Source organism: Camelus bactrianus, chromosome 3 (genome assembly GCF_048773025.1).
Source record: "Camelus bactrianus isolate YW-2024 breed Bactrian camel chromosome 3, ASM4877302v1, whole genome shotgun sequence".
Lineage (NCBI taxonomy): Eukaryota > Metazoa > Chordata > Mammalia > Artiodactyla > Camelidae > Camelus > Camelus bactrianus.
The window spans coordinates 26,619,545-26,641,180 of NC_133541.1; the positions used below are offsets into that span (position 1 = coordinate 26,619,545).

The 21,636-nt window shown below is 41.6% G+C and overlaps 1 protein-coding gene and 1 long non-coding RNA gene across 3 annotated transcripts in view; one reads left to right on the forward strand and one right to left on the reverse strand.

Annotated features, from left to right (window-relative positions):
* CAPSL (calcyphosine like) overlaps nucleotides 1-20,343 on the reverse strand; it is a 50,431-nt gene extending 30,088 nt beyond the window's left edge. Inside the window, exons 1-3 of one of the 2 annotated variants that reach the window (XM_074357063.1) lie at nucleotides 17,720-20,343; nucleotides 11,327-11,448; nucleotides 8,743-8,951 (exon numbers count right to left, since the gene is read on the reverse strand). The gene's annotated coding sequence lies outside the window, so the exon portion shown is untranslated. Of the gene's footprint in view, nucleotides 1-1,690; nucleotides 1,774-8,742; nucleotides 8,952-11,326; nucleotides 11,449-17,719 lie in introns of those variants that run through there. The other variant, XM_010955535.3, reaches the window with a different exon arrangement.
* LOC123617000 (uncharacterized) lies at nucleotides 6,466-13,947 on the forward strand. The gene is made up of 3 exons (XR_006725087.2): nucleotides 6,466-7,283; nucleotides 9,887-10,014; nucleotides 12,912-13,947. It is a non-coding gene; the product is annotated as an uncharacterized LOC123617000 (long non-coding RNA).
* Nucleotides 20,344-21,636: the final 1,293 nt, after the last annotated feature.

The following is a 21,636-nucleotide window of genomic DNA, read 5'->3' on the forward strand; positions in this document are numbered from 1 at the left end:
CTATTGGAATTAATAATCACTATTGTTATTAGAGCATTGTTATTTGAATATAAATACAAATGAATGTCCATGGATTAAAGCTCACTATTTCAAATGCACAATTACAAAATAAAATGATTTCTGCAGTTTTAAGACTTTGAGGAAAAAATAAGAGCTTTAAAAATAAGAAAGAAAAAATGCTCAATATCACTAATTATCAGAGAAATGCAAATCAAAACTACAATGAGGTATCACCTCACACCAGTCAGAATGGCCATAATTCAAAATTCCACAAATGACAAATGCTGGAGAGGCTGTGGAGAAAAGGGAACCCTCCTACACTGCTGGTGGGAATGCAGTTTGGTGCAGCCACTATGGAAAACAGTGTGGAGATTCCTCAAAAGACTAGGAATAAACTTACCATATGACACAGTAATCCCGCTCTTGGGCATATATCTAGAAGAAACCCTACTTCAGGATGACACCTGCACCCCAATATTCATAGCGGCACTATTTACAATAACTAAGACATGGAAACAGCCTAAATGTCCATCAACAGATGACTGGTTAAAGAAGATGTGGTGTATTTATACAATGGAATACTACTCAGCCATAAAAACCGACAACATAATGCCATTTGCAGCAACATGGATGCTCCTGGAGAATGTCATTCTAAGCGAAGTAAGCCAGAAAGAGAAAGAAAAATACCATATGAGATCGCTCATATGTTGAATCTAAAAAACAAAAACAAAAAACAAAGCATAAATACAAAACAGAAATAGACTCATAGACATAGAATACAAACTTGTGGTTGCCAAGGTGATGGAGGGTGGAAAGGGATAGACAGGATTTCAAAATTGTAGAATAGATAAACAAGATTATACTGCATAACACAGGGAAATATACACAAGATCTTATGGTAGCTCACAGAGAAAAAAATGTGACAATGAATATATATTTGTTCATGTATAATTGAAAAATTGTGCTCTACACTGGAATTTGACACAACATTGTAAAATGATTATAAATCAACTAAAAATGTTAAAAAAAAAAATAAGAAAGAATTCCATCTACTTAGTATGGTTAAACTATGCCCCAGACTGAAGGTAAGGGGGGTGGACACCTGGGTGAATGGCATTGCCGTTTATTAAGGTCGTTTTCAACTTCATGATTAATCCAATCGACTCTCTGATATAATTTTAACAAGCTGTGTCAAGTCTATTTTAATAAGAATTCTGACTTATCTGCTTCTAAGTGGTCTACAGGGTACCACAGAAATAGCGCAACTTTGAATGTCAGACAAACCAAGTTCTGAACCCAGACTCAACCTTTCCATTGTATTATAACTTGGAGATATTTACCCTTCTTGAAGCTCAGTTTTATCAGTGGTCTTACAGGCTAGTTACAGCCGTTCATCCAAACACTGCACATGCAAGTACCCAGTACATAGTGACTGCTCAATGATGGCTACCTCCTTCTCTTTTCCTGAATAAAATTTATTTTTGTCCATTTTCACCTAAGCACCTCTTCACAAAGATGACAAAAGCCTCTCCCAAAAGCAAGCTATTTCCTCCCTAGACAGACAGCCAAGAACTCTCATCAATTTTTTTGGTTTTTTTTTCTTAGAAAAGAACATCTACTGTCTTCCTTTCTAAGCTAAAATGGAAGAAAAATGATCAAATCAACATAATAGATAAAAACTTTGATTTACCTTAAAGGCTAACCTGTTGCCACCAGTTGCTTTGAACTGAAACTATGGACGCTCTCTCTTCACCTGGGAAATCTGCCCCCCCCATCCCCCTTCGCCTCCTCCCTCTCACCTTTTGTCCTCACACCTCCTGGTCTGCCCTCTGCCTGCTAATTGGATGGCTTGAAATCACTGCTGCAAACTTACAGCCTCATTGGCTCAGCTCATTGTCAATCCCTATCCTGGCTCTGCCTTTTCTTAAGTTTACACTTCTGTTACCTAGGAAATCCAGTGACTGTGAAAGCTCAAGCTGTTTGCCCTAGGAGAGAAGCCAGCAGGAAGTTTTGTAGGCAATTGTTTGGTTTCTAGAACAAAACTTGCACAAAACTTGCCTCTAGGTTTTATAAGATGAGGTTCAGCAGATTCTCTTATTTCTTTAGGTAACCCCTTCCTGCCCTTCTGTTGTCTCCAGATGGCTTACTGCTAGGGTGTCTTATTATCAAGTGAGATTAAAACCACAGCACACGGGAGCAGGCAGGTATAATTACAGGTGATTCAAAGCCCACCCTCTTCCTCCATACCCACACACTGATAGGATGTCATTTCCCACTGTTTCCATCGTTCGCTGCTTCTCTCTTTTCTCCTCACCTTTTCACTTCTCACCTCTTTTTATTGTTCCTTAACAATAAGTTTGCCAGATGAGAAGTGGCCCTGTTTAGAAAAAAAACACCAAAGTCATGCTCTCTCTCATTGTTGTACCTATGACATCTCTTCTACCTTCATCATTTCCTCCCCTTCTCTGGCTTCCATCACAAAGCCATGCAAGAACCAATGACTAGATCTATGAAGATCTGTTCTGCATCCTATGTTGTATGTGTTCTCAAGTAAGTGTGGTCATTGACTTCTACAGTCTCTAGAGTAAACTCTTTGTCTGCCTTGCCAGCTTCTCAGACTTACCCTGGAGATCAGGGGGCGATATTCTCCATAGATTTTAATGAAGATTTGTTTTGATTGAACAGATTTGTGGCAGTGTGATTTGAGGGGCAAAAAAAAAAAAAAATCCACTTGTTCAAAAATATGCCCTTTGTCTCTCTTTTGCGGTTAAATACCCCTGCTTTTGGTCCATGACCCCTACCAGCCAGCCGGTGTCGACACTGGCAGGGATTAGATGTGCTCCCCACCTCCACCCCAGGGTAGTTCTGGGTGTATTCTCCACACATCATTAGCCATTTCATCCAAAAATACCCCTCCTTGCTGCAGCTGACCTCATGGTATTAGCATGTTCATTTGACTTTCACTAAGTGAAATCATTAAGCTGAACTAATAAGCTAATAAGGAGCGATGGCTTAGACAAGATGTACCACCAATGACAGATAAATCTGCCTTTTAATTAATCAGTAAGACAATGGGAAGCCAACCGAGAGCTCTCAGAGGACTGGGAACGAGTCTGGTTCACCTTTGCATCCTCCAAAGTGCCCAGCAGGGTACCTTGTACAGGAAGGAAATCAGTCAACATTGGTTGAATCAAGTTGTTGAATGGGCTAAAATGTATTCATATGGAGGACATTTAAAATGCAAAATCTGCTTTTCAGAAGCAGCTAGGTCCTTGTACGAAGTAGGAGTTTGTGTGACTGACTCCACAAGCATTTCATTGACTTCCTTTCATGTGAATAATCGGCTGGCATTTAAACAAAGAATGTAGCCATCTCGCAATAGCCTGCAATTAGGATGTGATAAACAAAACCACAGAAGATTGCCATGAGGGAGAATCACATCTACAGAGCGTTTAGTATAGACAGGCACACAAAGAATCAATATGAGATCGTGGCTGGTAGATCAGTATGAGATGCTGGCAGGTGGTAATACAGAAATGGGTGAGCAGAACAATAACCACATAATGAAAGGGAACATCAATGGCATCTTGAACTTCCTTTCAGAATCTTAAAACGCACCTCTGAAAATAGGTATTTTACACGTAAATCCTTAGTTTATGTCGTGTTTCATGCCCATTAAAGCTCAACAAATTAAATATTTTGCTTGTGCTTATAATTGTTCAAATATGTAATTCTGTTATAATTATGGAAGACCCCAGGTTTTATTCATAAAATAAACATAGATTAGGTCTGAGTATGTGAACTTGATCCCTAACTCTAGGCTTTTACCATCAATCCTCTCCAGGAAATTGTCCTACTCTTTTTAGAGGCATATCTCCTCCCTTTTCAAAATTGTACCAGCTCTACTATTTCAGAAATTATAATGGATTTGCATTTCCAGTTATATTCAGATGCCAGTATAAATCCTGAATACTAAAACTTAAGGTACCCAAATAGAAAAACACTGAAAAAACATATCTCACCCACAGAGATTTTCAAATCAATTTTAAGGTATAATTTGTATACAACAAACTGCACCCACTTAATTTTGATAGATGTATAAACCTACAAAGCCACCTCTGAAATCAAGATACAAAGCATTCCCATTACCCCATTTCCAGTACACCCCACCACAACCCACAGCCCCATGCAGCCATTTGTCAGTAGAGGTACATTTTCTTGAATTCTGTGTAAGTGAATCACCCAGGATGTACTTCTTTGAGTCTGGCTTCTTTTGCTCAGCATGATCATTTCAAGATTAATTTGCATAGTTGTGTACATCAGTAGCACATTCGTTTTTATTACTGAGCAATAGTCCATTTTATGTATATACCACAACTTGTTTATCCATTCGTCTGTTTATGGACATTTTGTTTGTTCTTAGCCCAAAGCTGTTACAAATAAAGCTGCTGTGAACATTTGTGTACAAGTTTTTAGGTGGGCACATGTTTTCATTTAACTTGAGAAATTACTTAGAAGTGGAATGATTTAGTCATATGGCAGGTGTATGCTTAACTGTTTGGGAAACTGTACAGTGATTTTCCTAAGTGACTGCACCATTTGACATGTGCATCAGCAGTGGAATGTATGGATTCATACATATGAATCTCTATCTCCTTGCCAACTATTGGTATTGTCAGTATGCTAAATTTTAGCCATTCTAGTAGCTGTGTTGTGATAACTAATTGTGGTTTTGTTTTGCATCTCACTGATAACTAATGTGTTGAGTAATTTTTCATGTGATTATCAGTTATTTGTATACTTTCTTTTGTGTGATACACAAATGTGTCTGTTCAAACATTTTAACATTTCTGTCCATTTTTCTACAGGTCTATTTAGATATTCTAGATATAAGTTCTTTATCTGAGAAATGTGCTGCAAATACTTTCTCTCAGTTTATGGCCTATATTTTTCTTTTCCTACTGATATCGTTAGAAGAGTAAAAGTTTTCCATTTTGACAAAGTCCAATTTATCCAATGTCTTTCAATGTCTTTATGATTTAAGCTTTTAGGTTTTGAATTACAGATCTGTTTTCCAAAGATTATGTAACATTACAAAGACTTTCTCTTAGAACTTTTATAGTTTCAGCATTTATAGTTAGGACTATGATACATTTTGGGTTAATTTTTGTGTATGGTATGAAGTACCAGTCAATATCCTTTTGTGTATATTATTAAGTAAAAGTCAAATCCCATTCAGATATGCAATTGGTCCAGTACAGGTTGCTGAAAAAGATTTTTCTTTTTCCGTTGAATTGTCTGTCTTTGCACCTTTGTCAAAAATCAGCTGTGTGGGTCTATTTCAGAATATTCAAGAGGTGCATGCTGTGGCGGCCAGAGGGAAGTCACAGAGCCTTTGTATCCCATGCAAGGAGAGTCAACAAAGGGTTCTAATCAGGGAGTGATCAGATCAGATCAGATTTCCAGGTCATCAGGCCATGCTGGCAGCCAACCCTATGGAGGATGCTTGGAGGGAACAAGACTAGAGGCATCATTCTGGCTCACTGGCTGCTACTACTCAGATTTTATGGAAGAGGGTAGAGCCTAAAAGCACCCGGAAAAGTTGGCCTCACTGAGTTACCAGATGTTCAGGGAGGATTTTACAGTGAGAGCAGGAAAGAGGGAGTTACCAGCCAGGGAGCCTCATCCCTAGGCTCCTGTGTTGCTTCTGAGGGAGATAAAATTCTGACCATTCATTCCAATGACAACACAGAGAGAGCTTCATGTCTGTCCTGAAGGAACTATTGCTGGATACCAGGTTAAGAGACTTCATAAGAATTGTAGAAATAAATCTTATCTCACACACACATACTTCTGCGTGTGATATCCTCCTGACTGTGTGACATCCTTACAGCATGAGAACTCAGAACTGGGTAGACACCAGGCACCCAACTCCCCCTGCAGTCAGGCAAATCCCATCCTGACATTGGCAGATACAGGCCTTTTCCTATGTCTGCAGGGAGCATTTGTAGTACCTGCTTCATCTTTTTACTTGAATTATTTTGAGATGAGTTTCACAACCCCAGAATTAAGCAATCCGAAACTGCGGTTTCCAAGGCCATCTCTTGTTTCTAATATTTTTTTTACGTTGTTTTAATCCGCTAGATACTATACACTGAAACTTTCAAGGAAGAATTTAATTCTATCTCAGAATGCAAAAGCAAACAGGAGGGAAGGCAAAATATCTCATGAAAGCAACAAACCAGAGAGGCAGCTTGGCAGAATAATGTGGGACAGGAAATCAAAAAGTCCAAAAAGAGAGGGCGGAAGCTATAGAAGGCAGAGCAAGTCACCACACCAACCCTCCATGGCCTGTCTCCAGGCTTGTCGAAAGAAGGAAAAACAAACAACAAAAACTCTAGAGTGTTTAAGCCACATTCTTTCTTGTTTCTGTTTCTAGAAATTAAGTGTAATCCCTAAGGGCTTACCATGTAGGGATGCTCTCAACTACTTGGGGGTGGCAGATGGAGTGTTTCCTAAATCAGGAGACTTGGAGGGGTGCGGATCAAGATGGCAGAACAGAAGGACATGGGGCTCACCTCCTCCCTCAAATACATCAAAGATATATCTACATGTGGAACCATGCTTATAGAGCACCTGCTGGACTCTGGCAGATGATCTCATACAATCACAGCTACGAGAAAGATCTTCACATAATCAGATAGAAAAAAAAAAGAATCGGAATGGGACCTGCACCCCTGGAGGGGAGCTGTGAAAGAGGAAAGGTTCCCGTGGGGAGATCTGCCATGACAGGAAGGGAGCTTCAGAGGCTTGGAGGATAGCACAGAAGGCGACGGGCGGAACAGGGCGAGGCTGGCACAGAGCATTCATGCCACCTCCCTGGATTTAGAACAAAATCAGCAATTGTAATATTCCTCTAGTGCAAAGACGTGATAAATCACGTAACAATGCTGTAATCAAACAGTAGTTTCATTCTGGCCTGAGAGTTGGGTAAAGGCTTAATTAGCTTTTCCCACTGCTGACGCCAACAATTCTATTGCCAAGAAAGTGAGAGGCCAAGAGCCGCACGGTCTGCTGAACTTCAGAGTTTCCTATGCGGACAGGAAAAGAGATTTACAGAGGCACAGTGTGCAAGTCACTGGGCAGGACCAGGCCTGTAGGACTGTTGTCAATCTCTGGACGGTCAGGAACTAAACCACATTTGTGCCAGAAAGCGATGATCTCTTTCCATCGGATTTTTCCCTTCTCGATATGCATGGTGTTCGATTTTTCTGTGGTATTAAGTAAGTAGGATCCTGGTAAATCCAGTGGAACTAGCTCTCCCACACAGGGCAGTGTGATGGGGAACTTGGGAGAGAGTTTCTAGAATCTCTTCCCACAGGAATTCTTTGAGTGGATCACTTGGTTTTCTTTATATCCAAACCCTTTATGGAAGGTTTAATCATTTAAATCATTAACAGTGGTTTACTTGTTTAAAAGAGAGAGAGATGTATTTGGCTTAATTATAGGCAATCCAATTTTTTTCCCACCACTAAACCCCTGTTTGTAACTATGATGAAAATTTATTCTAATTTTAATTAATTAATTAACTTTGATACTTTGTCTCATTTCACAGAGGTTTGTTCAGATTTACGAGTACTTTTGTTGCCTTCTCATTTCTCCTTATTATGTTCTTTGTTATTTAGTTTGGGACACTTTGGGTAAATATTATTCATAGTTACTCTATAGCTGGTGAGTTTTAAAAATAATTCTCTCTCTTACCAAAGAACAAATATAAGCAAAATTATTTTTTCCCATAAAATTGACTGGTTTTGCTTTTATTTTCAATAAACATTTTGTTACATTTTATGTCCAATGTGCTTGGACATAATATTTGCACTAACTCATTTATAATTTTACTTCCCTTATCAGCATGCAGTCTGACTTAAAAATTTTTTTCTGTTTTTTCCTTCCTAAAGCTCCAAAGCACTTCATTTGTACTATTTTTAATATTTTAAAAAGTGACAGAGAGTTAGGACTATGTCTTTAATCTTAAATTGCCAGCACCTAGGACAGAAAAATAGCTTATAATAGGAATTCAGTAGGAGTTTGTAAATAAGTGCTTGATTGAAAGAATATATTGTATTACATTATATTATTTACATATTTTATCTACCTTCTTTGACTCATTTTATCCATCCCTCATAGCTTATGGAAAACTGTAAGTTTAGTAAATGAATAATCACTGGCAAAATAGCAGTGAAGTGGGTATGCAAAGAAGCAAAATTTGCCCAAGTTCAAGGACCTTTGTCTCCATGTCTTTACAATTCTTTTTTTCTGTCATTTCCCCCAAGATCATAATAACTCCTCTTTGCTCCTTCTTTAAATTAACATGACACACCTGTAGGAGGGAGTAGGTAAGCCCAGAGAGCAGCAGAGTCCATCAATATTCGAATTTGGCAGAAGGGCGAAGTGAAATTCATGAAGATGGTTTGACTCAACTGTAGTTAACATGTGGTACGTTATGCAGCTTTGACAGAGTTAAGCGTAGATACTTTGATGGTAGCCAGAACATGCTGATAATAAAAGTTTGACTTTTATGCTCTTTCTAAAATGATCATAACTCCCCTCATTATGTCTGTTCTTTTGGGAGGGAAAAGGTATTTAAAATCCCTGTGGGTGTCTCTACAACAAAAGGAAAACTTCCTGTTCCTTTCTGTTAATGAGATCTCTTAATGTCATCACAGATGCTACCTTTCTTACCTTGCACTGATGTTATTTGCAGCAAAGAAGGAAAAAAAATTCTTCCACCCACTTGCCAGCCTCCCAGTCCTCCCAGGTTGACCAGGAAGAGTAGAAGAAAATCCGTGTTCAATACAATTTGGAGCCCATCCATGCATCCACGGTGTCTTCTAACAAATTAGGCTGCTCCTAGGAACTGAATTTCATCATATGCAGCCAAATGTGTGCCTCTGTTGAGAGGAGGAAAGTTGAAAAATTATGTTTTATTATGTGTTAGTCAATATACTTTAAACGCTAAGAAAAATTTTAATGAGTATCTCCCCAGGAAAGAAAGGAGAAATTTGCTGTTTTGAACTTTCTAGCACTAAATAGAAACCTGAACAAAAACAGTAGAACCAGGTTTACTCAGTCAACTTTGTCACTCAGAGCATTAACAATTTCTCCCTTGTAGTTTTCTGTCCTTGACGTGACCAAATTAAAGTTTTTCTATGTGGGGAGAAGCAGTGACAGATCGCTTGATTTTGTGTATGACTTGCATCCACGAAGTACAGAACAATTAACCAGGATGAATCTGTAAGACTTCCCAGCAATATCTGCTGCATTTTGTGATTATCACTTAACTCTTAAAGGGAATAAAAGACACAATTAAATGATTTGATGGGAGGGTAGTCACATTACCTTAGGCAAACATTGTTGAATAATAAATCTACTGGCTATGTTTTAATCTAACCTTAATAAACAGGTATTCACAAAAGAATGTGCCTCCCTCTCTTTCAGTTAAATTGTGATAAAGTACTAGAGATATGCAATAACGTGAACTAACAAGACGTGCTTTAGAAATGTACAACCGCTCAGTGGACGTTTGTGTCAGGGAGTGTGCAAACTTCCTGCATGTGTTCATGTGTCATGAGATATGTTTCTCTGCCTCCATTATTGCACCTATCAGAACCTACTTTGTGTTAGAGTTGTTTACATAATTGTCCTGCTTCTCTAAAATGAAGATTCCCAAGGGATGGAGTCAGAGATCTTCGGAGTGGGAAGCCTTCCAGTGGGTCGAGCACACACAGTGCTTTGCATGTGGAAGTTTCCCTGTACATTTTAGCTGAATTTGATGGAGGGCATTCATAATGATGTGAAATACTAAGGGGATATTTGATCACTGCAGGTTTGGACAAGAAAACCACATCAGGCACATGCTGACTTCATCTGCTCCTCCCAGACGGACAGTGAACAGCAGCCAGGCTGCAAGTGCCTATCAAAAGAAATGGCATTTCTTCCCACTGGGGAAACACGGTGAGTGTCACCAACGTGGACAGGTCTGCAGCAGACGAGACCCCCGAGGCTCACTGGGCTGGAACTTGTGTTCCTCAGTTCATGCACAGGCAGATTCTTCCCAAATGATTTCTTAAAAGGGTGTGTGTCTCTAAATTGTCACAGGCAGACTTGTCTTTTAGATGAAAGGCCAACAGCCATGTTTTCTGAACCAGTTCTGCCCTTCGGCCAGTGTCCATGCCTTTAATGGGCAGACCCCCTGCCCTGGGCCCCTCCTGGTGCTGCAGGTGCTCCTAACATCCACGAATCAGTTAAAGCACCTAGTGGTGGAGTTTCACTTTCTGTCAAGCACCTCAGAAAGCAGTGTTCCAACGCAAACGGGACCAGAGAGTGTGTATAAGAAGCACAGACTTCAGACTGAAGTGTCTCAAGGTGGGGTCTGAGAACCCCTTCCCCTACCTCTAAGCCCACAATTCATTTTCCCTCAAATTAAAATCAACTTGCTGGAACTTTTAAAAGATTTCCTGGTGACGTGAAATTTTCCTTCTAATGAAAATTAATAAAATTAATTTAAATTTATCAAACTACAAAATCTTTTTACTTAGATAGTCCCCGGAAAATATAGCAGATACAGCAAACTGAGTAGAAGATGAAAGTCCAGCCACTTTCAAAGGAAAGACACTAGACACACACTGCAGAATAAGTATTCGTTTCTGGTCTTATTTCCTTTATAAGGTTTATGTATAAAAGCATATTAAATAGCATTTCTTTTCCCTTTGGACTAAGAAAAGTTAAAAAAACAAACTGCAAGATCCAAATATCTCCTCCTTAAACCCTTCTCTTCTTCTGGTGCTGCCACACCTCCATCCCACCCACACCCCGACCCATCCTGTCCACGGAAGTTACACAGGAAATCTCCCAGAGCACCTGCTGGTCACACATCCGAGACTGGCGCTCACTTTCTAGGCTCACACACACAAACTAAATCCCTCAATGTGTTTCCCCTCATCTCCCACAGATCCTTCTGGGAGACTATAATTTTGAAGTGCCTGGCAAAATACTGTCCACTTAACACCCGACTACATTATATTTAACTCAAGTTTACTGGAGAGATTGAGGAAATACTACGTCTGACTAGAGCAACTACTTGAGAGAATTAAGTTGCGGGTGTCCTTTAACGTGCGCTTAGCCGGGAGAAAACCAGAACTAGATGTCTAGGTGCTCTCAGTAACCACCAGGAGACACCCCTTCCCTTAGATAATCATAACGTGGCCTTCATTCTGGCAGAAGATCTCATTGTGCTTTGCAATTATTTGTGCGATCAGTCACCTACTTCACTCCACTTCCCAAATCCACACTGTAAGTTGTAAAGATCAGTGATGTCCAGAGAGGCTTCGGGAAATAACGGTGGATGGATTTGGTGAATCTGCAGAGAATCCACGGTTCACTTATGCCCTGTAAAAATGCATAAAAACAGACAGTGACTTGCCATGGAAACTAAGTGAAATTGTGTTTATATTCCTTCCTCCAAAATTCCTTCTACCAAAATATAATTTTTGGTAAAAGGAAGTTTTCCTTCAGCCTCGTCTCTGCTAGTTCAGTGATGCGTGTGATTCAATCAAACTTGCAGACAACCAGATTCCTGGGCTCTGCTTCCGAGGTTCTGATTTGGTAGCTCTGGTTGGGGCCCAGGGACATACATGCAGGTGTCCCACCCTCAGCCCAAGAGGATTCTGATGCAGGTGAGACTTCTCTTTCAAGAGTCACTTTCTAGGCACCTGGTTCTCAAACTTTAGCAGGCATCAGAATCTTAACAAGGAGAGCTTATTCGGACATCCATGGCTACCCTCAGAGTTCCTGATTCAGTAGGTCTTGGCAGGGCCTGAGAACCTGCGTTTCTGACAAGTTCCCAGGTGGTGCTGGTCCGGGGACCACAGCTCTAGGCTGAGCTGACGTTCCTGCTCTGTGTGATGTAAAACAGCTATGTACCCCCAAAGCCAACCAGCCCCCTCCAACCAGCCCCCACCTACCTTTCCGGTTTCGCGGGACTGCCTACTCTGAGGCACCCTGTTATCCAGCCAGCCCGGGCCCTTGCCATCCCCCGGGGTTCAGACACTTAAGGTCTGGGCCACTGCTCTGCTGGGAACATGCACTGGTACATGGTTCCAGGGCCCAGCACACAGGCCCTCTGAGCAGGCTCCCCAGCCTCCCCACGTCAAGGGAGTTACTCCCTCCTCAGCCTCCAGGACCCGTGTGGGCATGGTTTCCCTAGGGGTGTACACGTCTGTCTTCTCCACCAGATCCCAGCTCCCCAGGACTGGGTTTCGGACAATTTAGTTCTCTCCCCGAGTCTAGCAGAAAGTGTGCCCACAGAATTAAAACCGAACTGACCCATCGCCCTTAACACAGTGATTCTCAAACGAAGGAGAGCTCATGGACCTCTGGGGACACTTGACCCCCTTTCAGAGCTGGGACTACAAGGTCAAAACGATTTTCATCATCTGATTAGGTTAAGAATAATAGTTACTTACTTTTTTACCATGTCAGCATTTGCTCTGATGAAATTATAGTCGGTAAAATTGCTGACATGTTAGTATAAATCTAGACGGGCCCACACTGAGTTAGCTTCCTTGTATTTTTTCCAGACACACATTCACGGGAAAAAATCAAAATAGCCATTTTCACCTGAGAACATCCTTAATAAAGCAGTAAAACTGACTAATTTTATGAAGTCACAAACCTTGAGTACGAGGCTTTTACACTGTGTATGAAATGGGAAGTTCACATAAACACTTCTCCTCAAGCCCAAGTGTCAGGGTTGTGAGAGGACAAGGGCCCGTGTGACTGACTTGCAAGCTGAACCAGCCACCTTTTTTTCCTTTTTTTTTCTTTTCTTCTCTTCCTTTTTCTCCCCTCAGAACACTGGTTTTACTTGAAAGACAGGATGACAAACTCTGGCTACTCAGACTGAGGCATCTGGGAGACATCTCAGAAGCAGATCAGTGTGTCCGTCACATCAAGGAAAATAACTGACGGCATCTGTCACCAGTGGCAAAATTTGAGATTTCCAGAGAAAGTTAGAAATTTAGAAAAATCATGACTGTGGACTTACAGCATCCCAATAATTTGGAGACTTCGTGGTATTAATGAATGTAATTTTCCGACGTGCTTCATGAAGTGTGTCACCATTTGGAAGACCTTGATAGCTCTGTGAAACAATATATCTGAAATGACCGATGCACGATGTTACAGAATTGTGCATGTGGAAAACTTACTCGAAGTGCAATGCACAACAGTGGATTTTAATGCAACAGACTCTGGAAGGTTCACTCACTGATTCACATTGGTTTCAGATCCCACATTGCAACTAACTTGGAAGGAACTAGTTGAGTTTCAGTGTGGAATCAAAGAAAAACATCCATAATTATCTAGAGAACCTATTAAAATATTTAAAATATTAAAATACCCCTTGCAGCTATCTACTCATATGAGGCTAGCTGTAATTCACATACTTCAAACACTGTCACGTATCAGCAGATTGACTGCAGAGGCAGGTACGGAAATCTAGCTGTTTCTTATTGAGCCAGATGGTAAAGAAACTTACAAAAAGGTAAAGCAATGCCACTTCTCACACAATGGTTTTGTTTTGGAAAATAAAATTTTTTAATAGAAATACATTGTGTATGTGAAAATGTAATATATTTTTATTGTTATTTCAGATGGATTAATACATAAAAATTTTTGTATTTTTCCAGTTTTAATTTCTAATATAGTAAATATCTGTATACATAAACAAATGCTCTTTGGAGTTCTTAATAATTTTAAGAGTATGAAAAGTTCCTGAGACAAACATTTGAAAACTGCCACTTTAACCTCTCGGTGTACCCAAAATTGCAAACACATACACGTGCTGTTTTAGGAATATCTGATAAGGGGCATCAAGGACATCCTGACAGCAGCTGCTGTTCTGGGGGATGTTTGCGGCTGGCAGCATCAGCACTTTTCCTGTGCCGTCTCTCCCCTGACCAGGTATCTTCTGCCTGTTTTCTGTTGAAAACCGCAGTATTTAAGCCACTGTCTTCCCATTACCAAAGGAGTGGACACTGCATGTCTTTGTCTCACTGAGGAACAAAAGGTGCTCCCTTGTGTGGGTGAACAGGAAGCCCTCGCCCCAAGGTCGGGGTACCCGCAGGACACAAGTGCAGGACGTGGACGTCCCAGGCCACCAGGGACTGTGGATGGGCTCTTTCTTAAAAGCCTCTGGAAATATTTCCCTGGACCTAGTCTTCACTTCCATGCCTTGGCTCATGTACCCAAGAAGGGAGGGTGAGAGGAAGGGAAAAAAGGAAGATGAAAAGAAAGAAAAAGAGCAGGGAGGGAAGGGGGAAGGCATTAGTGAGCAGTCACTGTGTTTTAGGCGCTGTGTTAGATGCTTTCTCGCAAAAGAGGGAATTAGGGTGCAAAAATGTGGGGTGATTTCCCCAAACCCCATTCTAAAAAGGGGGGGTGCTACCTTATCTCGCTCCACAGCACCTGTCCTTTCCACAATGCTGTGTTGCCTCTCCTCAAAATTCTTACCAAATTTTAATTAATGGTGCTTAAAAAAAAAAAAAACCAACAACTTCCACAAGTTAATGCAATCTTTAAATACTTCCACCCTCTAGGGTACAGATTTATGTACCATCTAAATGGTCCCTGCCCTTACGGATACCAGAGATACAACGATCGAGCTAATATGAAGTCAAATTAAGGTAACGGTACGGCTAGGATTATCATAAAATCACTGATGTTCAATAATTTTTAGTAAGTGTTAGTAACATCTATTGAAAGCAAGTTAATTAGTGAATGTCTGTTCTCAGGAAGACTTCACACTAATACATTGATAGCAAGCCTTTGGCAAGGCTTGCTGGGTGCGGGGGAAGGGGCGTGGTGATTTACAAACATGTCCCTGAGGTAGTTTTTATTATCCTCATTTACCAGGTGAGGAAGTGACAGCTCAGAGAGATACGTAATCTGCTCAGTCAAATAGCTCGTGAGTAGCCGAGCTGGGTGGCAAAGCAAGATATTTTTACCTCCTAGCCCACATAGTTAACCTTCTGTGTACCAGTAGCCAGTGTCATAATTAGATAAAAATGTTGACGTTATCTTCACTCTGGACCTTTAGATACAGTAATCAGAGACCACATAATTTTATCTTGGGAGGTCAGTATATGTTACTACAATTATTATTATTATTATTGTTGTTGTTGTTGTTGTTGTTATTATTATACAATTATTCTTCTAAATTAAGAATAAATTACTCTCAAGTCATTTGCAACTGAAGCACATCAGGAATCATACAAAACTCTCCCACCTGCTGTACAATTGAGTTGGAGTGTATTCTGTGATAATAACAACAAAAACAGCAATGGTAGCCAAATATTCATGTACCTATTATACCCATTTTATATGCATTATCTGGATGTGACAGATAATGGCACAGAGAGGGTAAGTAACTTGCCTAAGGTCCCAAAGCTATTTAACAGACCTGTGATTCCAACTGAGGCCACCTAGCTTCTGATTCTCTACATCTGAACAATGAGATCTGTCTATTAATGCAAGCAAAGCACACAACACAGATAAAAGTTAAAAAATATCCGAAGACACAAGACTACTGGTATAAACTCGTCAGAAATGCCAATGTCATGGAAGCAGGGTGGTGGTCCTAGAATAAAGATTAAAGAGACAGGACAATCAAACACAAGACATTAATAAACCCCGGTCTGGGGAAGCCACATGCACAGCTATAGAGAACATTTGGGGGTCTGAGATTTGCAAATGTTAACCACTATATATAAATATAAATAAAAAAACAAATCTCTTCTGTATAGCACAGGAGAATAGTGTCTTGTAATAACCTTTAATGAAAAACAACATGAAAACAAACATATGTGCATAGTATACATACGCATGACTGGGACATTGTGCTGTACACCAGAAACTGACACATTGTAACTGACTACACTTCAATTCAAGAAAAAATTGGGGGACAATTTTGAAAATTTGGGCATGGACTGTGTATTATTAGATAATATTGTCTCACTGTTAAATTTCTTGAATGTCATTAGACTACTGCAGTTACCTAGGAGAATATGGTCTGAAATGGTTCATGCTGAAGTATTTAGGGATTCTGTGCTTCCTGCAACTTTCTATCAAATGTATCTAGGGGGGAAAATTATATATATACACACATATACTGAAGGATAAAGCAGTGATACATATACACACATATACATGCTTTATCTCTCAGTGTGTATATATGTAAATATATACATATATATACACAGAGAGAGTAGGGGAGAGAGAGGTGCATATACGTTTATGTACATATTCATGCATTTATATATTACACAGCATAAGAGATAAAGAAAATACGGCAAATCTGTGTGAAGATTTTTCCTTTCTCTGCCATCTAGGAAGCATTCCCCTTTTAGTTATTTGCCTCTCAGTCTTCCTCTGACCCCTATTTCCCTCACACGCCAACTTGAATATAAATTCTTGCAAAATAGCTCTCATTTAAAATCCCAAACCGATTAATTTCTTCCTTGAGGTCTAAACTCCCTCCCTTCCTGAACCCCTGCATCCACAGTTCATTTTCTTACAGCCTCTCTCTCTTAGAAACTGTGTTTTTTCCCCATGCCTCATTCTGGATGATTCTGACACAGAAAGGGTTTGCCGGATTCAGCTGAGCTTTGCTCACCAAGGCGCTGTTTACTGGGCAAGTGGTTAGAAGCGATTATGGGTCCCGGGGATTCACTGCAGGGGGTGGTCTGCAGTTCTTCAGGGACTTACAACATTCTTCTGGGCCTTTAGTAGATCCTGAGGACACATTTAATGAAGATCTTGTTTTCAATATCATTATATCTGTGTTCCGGACTCGTATCTTCTGTTGGTTTTTTACTAACAGGAAGAATCTGAAATACTGTATTTTGTTTTGGAAACTATCTTCATCCTCAAAGCACCTTCCTCAAATCTCTAAGGAGAAGCTTTGGTAGAAATGAAGGATAATCATAGATAGTGTGGGAAACCGGCTTTACCAGGGACAGGCACACACGCACTGCATGTGGGTACCTTTGCAGAATTTCTATGTGCATCTTTAAGAAAATGAATATAAATTTTTACCTACATGTGATGAAAGGTAAAAGTGCACACTTTAGGAGATCTAAGAGTGATTCTTCAAAACACAGTCACTTTGTTTCTCCAACCAGTCAGCAATAAGGAAAAAACCCACACATCTATGAATTGTATTGTTGTCCTTTGCTGATTACCATGGCGAACTCTAATCTTACCTTTGATCAATTGGTCTCTTATTTTCTCAAATCATTTGACTTTAGTTTCTTTGAGGTGTTAAGACTGGAATGAGGTAGAGGACGGAGGTGAGACAGAGGACGAGCTACAGCAAGTGAGCTGGCTTTTCAGAGTGTGCGGCGAGCGTGTGGGAAACGGGCCTGAGCAGGGGCCGCGGTCACACATGCACACGGGATTCGGGAGGCGGCAGGAAGCAAATGCGGGTATAAAACTCTTCTCTTCCATTGAACAACTGTCATCTTTCCCTGTGTTCCCCTAGACACATGAGCCTCTATCAGTTTAACTCTTGTTTTCTCACCTTTAGTAACTACCCAGAACAGAAAACTGTATTTCTCATCTAAGAAAAACAACGTAAGTGAAACAGTAAATAGCAACTGACCTGTGGTTTCAGGATCAATAACAGGGAGTGAGGAGATGGGGTGAGCTGGAGAGGGCAGGCTCCATGGAAAAGGAGCTCAGGGACAGCGGATCAGTGTTAGGGACAGTGGACCAATGACAGTGACAGTGCCCCAGTGACAGGGACAGTGGACGAATGACACGTGGGAATGTGTGTCCTGTGGGGAAAGACAGTGTTTTTCAAGAAATGCTGCACATATGGATTTTAGGGTAAAGTCTCCCAATTTGGAGGAAAAAAGCCTATGAGCTGCATTAAATTTCAATGCTAAGCCTGCCATTCACATAAATGAAGTGACATTGTTGCAGACATTGACACCTGAACTATGTGATTGGCTAAAGTTGCAGTGGCAGTGTTAGAGATTTACCGTTACAAAAAGTATTATTTCCTGGAAGATTTGTGTGGTTGATGAAGATGGCTGTAGTCTCCTTTTAAGAAAGGTGTTTACAAGAAGAGTAAACATCAGGACCGTTTTCAGAGCAGTCCCACTTCTCAGTAAGAGTGTAAGATCTCATGATGATCAACGTCTTGTGGGCTTTTTAATTCAGAAGAGATTAAGCCAACAGACTCAAGCTAAGGAGTCATTTCCACTCGGCACTGACCAACTCATGCTGATTTATTTAAATGCTACAGGATGGGAGGCAGATGGGACAACCATGGAAAGACAAAGCATTTCACCCCAGGACACTTCAAGATGGTGCCCTCACTCTCCACGGACAGCGCTAAGGTCCTCCTCATCATATGAACAACAAGGATGTTTGCCCTTCAGCCCAAGTGGAGCATGACGTGTTTACCTTGGCAGCCACATCCCGCCCACATGGGAGCCCTGCACGTAGGGTTTCTGTGAATTGCCTGAGCTGCCCTTGCATCATGAGTCAACAGGAGGCAGAGACAGGGTGAAAGCGACAGTGGCAAAGCCTCTCTGCCGCTTGCCCACCTGATCTTTCTCCAGAGGTGAACCCTGAGGTAGAGATTAGCCTCTACTCACCCCACTCCTCCCATTCGCAGCAAGAGTTGGTTTCATGATTCTGAAAGAGTAGGAAACTAACTAACAAAATGCCTTCCCTGAGGGGAGAGCTGTTTGCTGATTCATTCTGAGTTAAAATTCTTGCAACTTATTTTTCTCTTTTCTCTGACAAACTCCCATCTCTGTTTCACTTGCTTAATTGCTTTTGTTCCAACCTTTCCATTACACTCTCCACTCTGACTTCCTATCCATTCTTCACCCAGAATATTTTATCCTTTAACCCAGAAGCTGTATTTCAGGAAAGTGGTCACAGGCTGATAGCTTCAGAAGAATGAACAGACCCTCCGGAGTTTCTCCGTGACGCCAGCTGGATTCATTAAGGTTAAAAAGAATGTAACACCCCGGTAAACACCCTGATTGTTGTTGCCTCTCTATTCCACCTGGTTTTTCTATAAAACCTCAGGACACCAACACCAAGATGAATTCATAGTCTCTGGGGCATCAGCCTGCTGTGACCCCCCCCCCTTTGTCTGGTGAACAATAAAGCTGCCCTTTTCTGATTCTCTCAAAACTCTGCCTCCAAGTCTCAATTTGGTCATCAGGGTACAGAGGCTGGTTTAGGGGCAACAATTTCAGCACAAAGGAACCATACATGGGTAGGACAGGGCCTGAGAAGGGCCAGGAGAAGCCACTGGCCATGGTTCCTTTGGCAGGAGCTGGTGAAGTGTCCAGGCGGCCAAGTGTCCCAGCCGTGGCTCAGCCCCACTGCTGGTTTTTTGTAATAGAAAAGAACAAATCTGACTCTCTGTTATGTCTGTTCCTTTAGCTTTGACCACCATGCCCTGTGTTCTAGGCTTAGTCTTGCTAGCTCTGCAATCCATAAAGATAACAAGTTGCAGAATAGAGAATAACATTTGTTTTGTTGGAGGTTTTGCAGGAGCACCATGAGCTGGCCCACGTGGACAGCTGCAGGGACCAAGAATTTCTACACCAAGAAGTCTGCAACAACCAACCATACTCCCTCCCCTGTCTTTTTGTATAAAAGGAACCTGTATTCCTGCTGGAGCAGGATTGTTCTCCAAGACATGAGTCTGCCATCCTCTTGGTCTGCCGGCTTTCCGAATAAAGTCACTATTCCTTGCCCCAGCGCCTCGTCTCCCGATTTACTGGCCTGTCGTGTAGTGAGCAGAACAAGTTTGGACTCAGGAACATTTTCTCACTCTGCCGGGAAGTAGTTTGTTTCATGCACCACATGTTAGACAGAGAATCTAACTTGCCTTTTAAATGAAAAAGAAAATGAAAAAAGAAAGAACAGCAGACTACATGACGATTTCCTAGCTTTTGTCTCTTCTCTCACTTTCTAGCTAAGGGTCAGCAACGTTGATGGTTTATTCAGAGCACGAGTGACAAGAGTTCAGTGCCTCCAAAACCACTTCCACTCCCCTTCCTGACTCTGCTCCCAGCGCCCCACCTCCCACCCTAAAGACAAGCCTCAGGACCAGGGAGCCCTGGCTCTGCTGGGATGGATGGCTGGAGTAAAAATAGGCAGGACTGAGAGTTCACTGGTGGCAGAGTGGATCTGTGTCCTCAGCCTGAAGAAAGCCAGCTGAGAAGGAGGGAGGGCAGCAGTTAAACAAGACAAATAAATACCTTTGTTCTTCCTCCCCTCCCTCTCCTCTCCCTCCCCTCCCTCTCCTCTCCCTCCCCTCCTCCTTCTCTGTCTTTCTCTCTCTCCCCCTCTCCCTGCCACTCCCCTTCCGTTTCTCTATTTCTCTATCACCACTTCCCTTCCCCTCTTCTTTCTCTCTCTCCTTTCCTTACTCATGAACACTGAAGATTAATGTGTTTATAACATCTGGTAGAAAACAGCACTTTCCAAATGGTCCAGCCTGACCCCTGTGGTCCCTGCAAACTGGTGGTTCTTTTTTTCTTATACCAGGCCCTGCCCATAGCCACACCCTGCCTTGAGATGTCATTGGATGGAGGTCCACGGTGCCTACAGTTCTGCCTGGGTATGTATTCCTCAAACTCCCAAACATTTCTTCGTGATGTGAGGTTAAGGGAAGGCAGCAGGGACAGAGCACTGGTGTCCCTACCCTGCCCTTTGTCATCATTGCCAGCAGCTTTTTCTCTGACTCAAGCCAAGAACTTCAGGCTAGGGAGGAAATCTGCATAACACCTTCCAGACGACAGTCATTGGAAACACTGTTCTCCTAGAACCACGGTCCTGAAACTCGGAAGCAGGGATGCACACTTATCTCTTTCCATGTAGGAAGCACAAGAGTGGCGAGTGAGGGCCAGGTAAGAAGAGAGGCAGGCTCAGAGAAAGTTCTTGCTTCCAAGGTGAAAGAAAAATGTAATTAAAAGATAATCAAGAAGGAGGGTATATAGCTCAATGGTAGAGCATGTGCTTAGCATACATGAGGTCCTGTATTCAATCTCCAGCACCTCCATTAAAAAAAAAAGTAAATAAACCTAATTACCTCCCCCTATCAAAAAAATAATAACATAAAAAGATAATAAAGATAATGAATAAGAAAATCTCTCTTGGAGGGAGGCTTCAAGATGGCGGAAGAGAAGGATAAGGAGCTCACCTCCTCCCATGGAAACATCAAAAATACATTTACATGGGAACAATTCTCACAGAAAACCTACTGAACTCTCGCAGAAGATCTTCTACTAGCAGAGTTACAAGAAAAATCTCCATGTAAATGGAAGGGGAAAAAAAAAAAGAATAGGGATGTGACCTGTGCCACTGGGAAGCCGTGGTAAAAGGAAAAGTCCCCTCACCTTGGGAACCCCTTCACCAGCGGGAAGATCAGTGGGGACAGAAAGAGGCTCCGAGGAGAGCACAGCAGCCACCTGGCTGCAGCCAGAACAGAGAGAAACCAGCCCGGAGGGTCTGGGCCACCTCACTGCACTCCCCAGGCCGCGA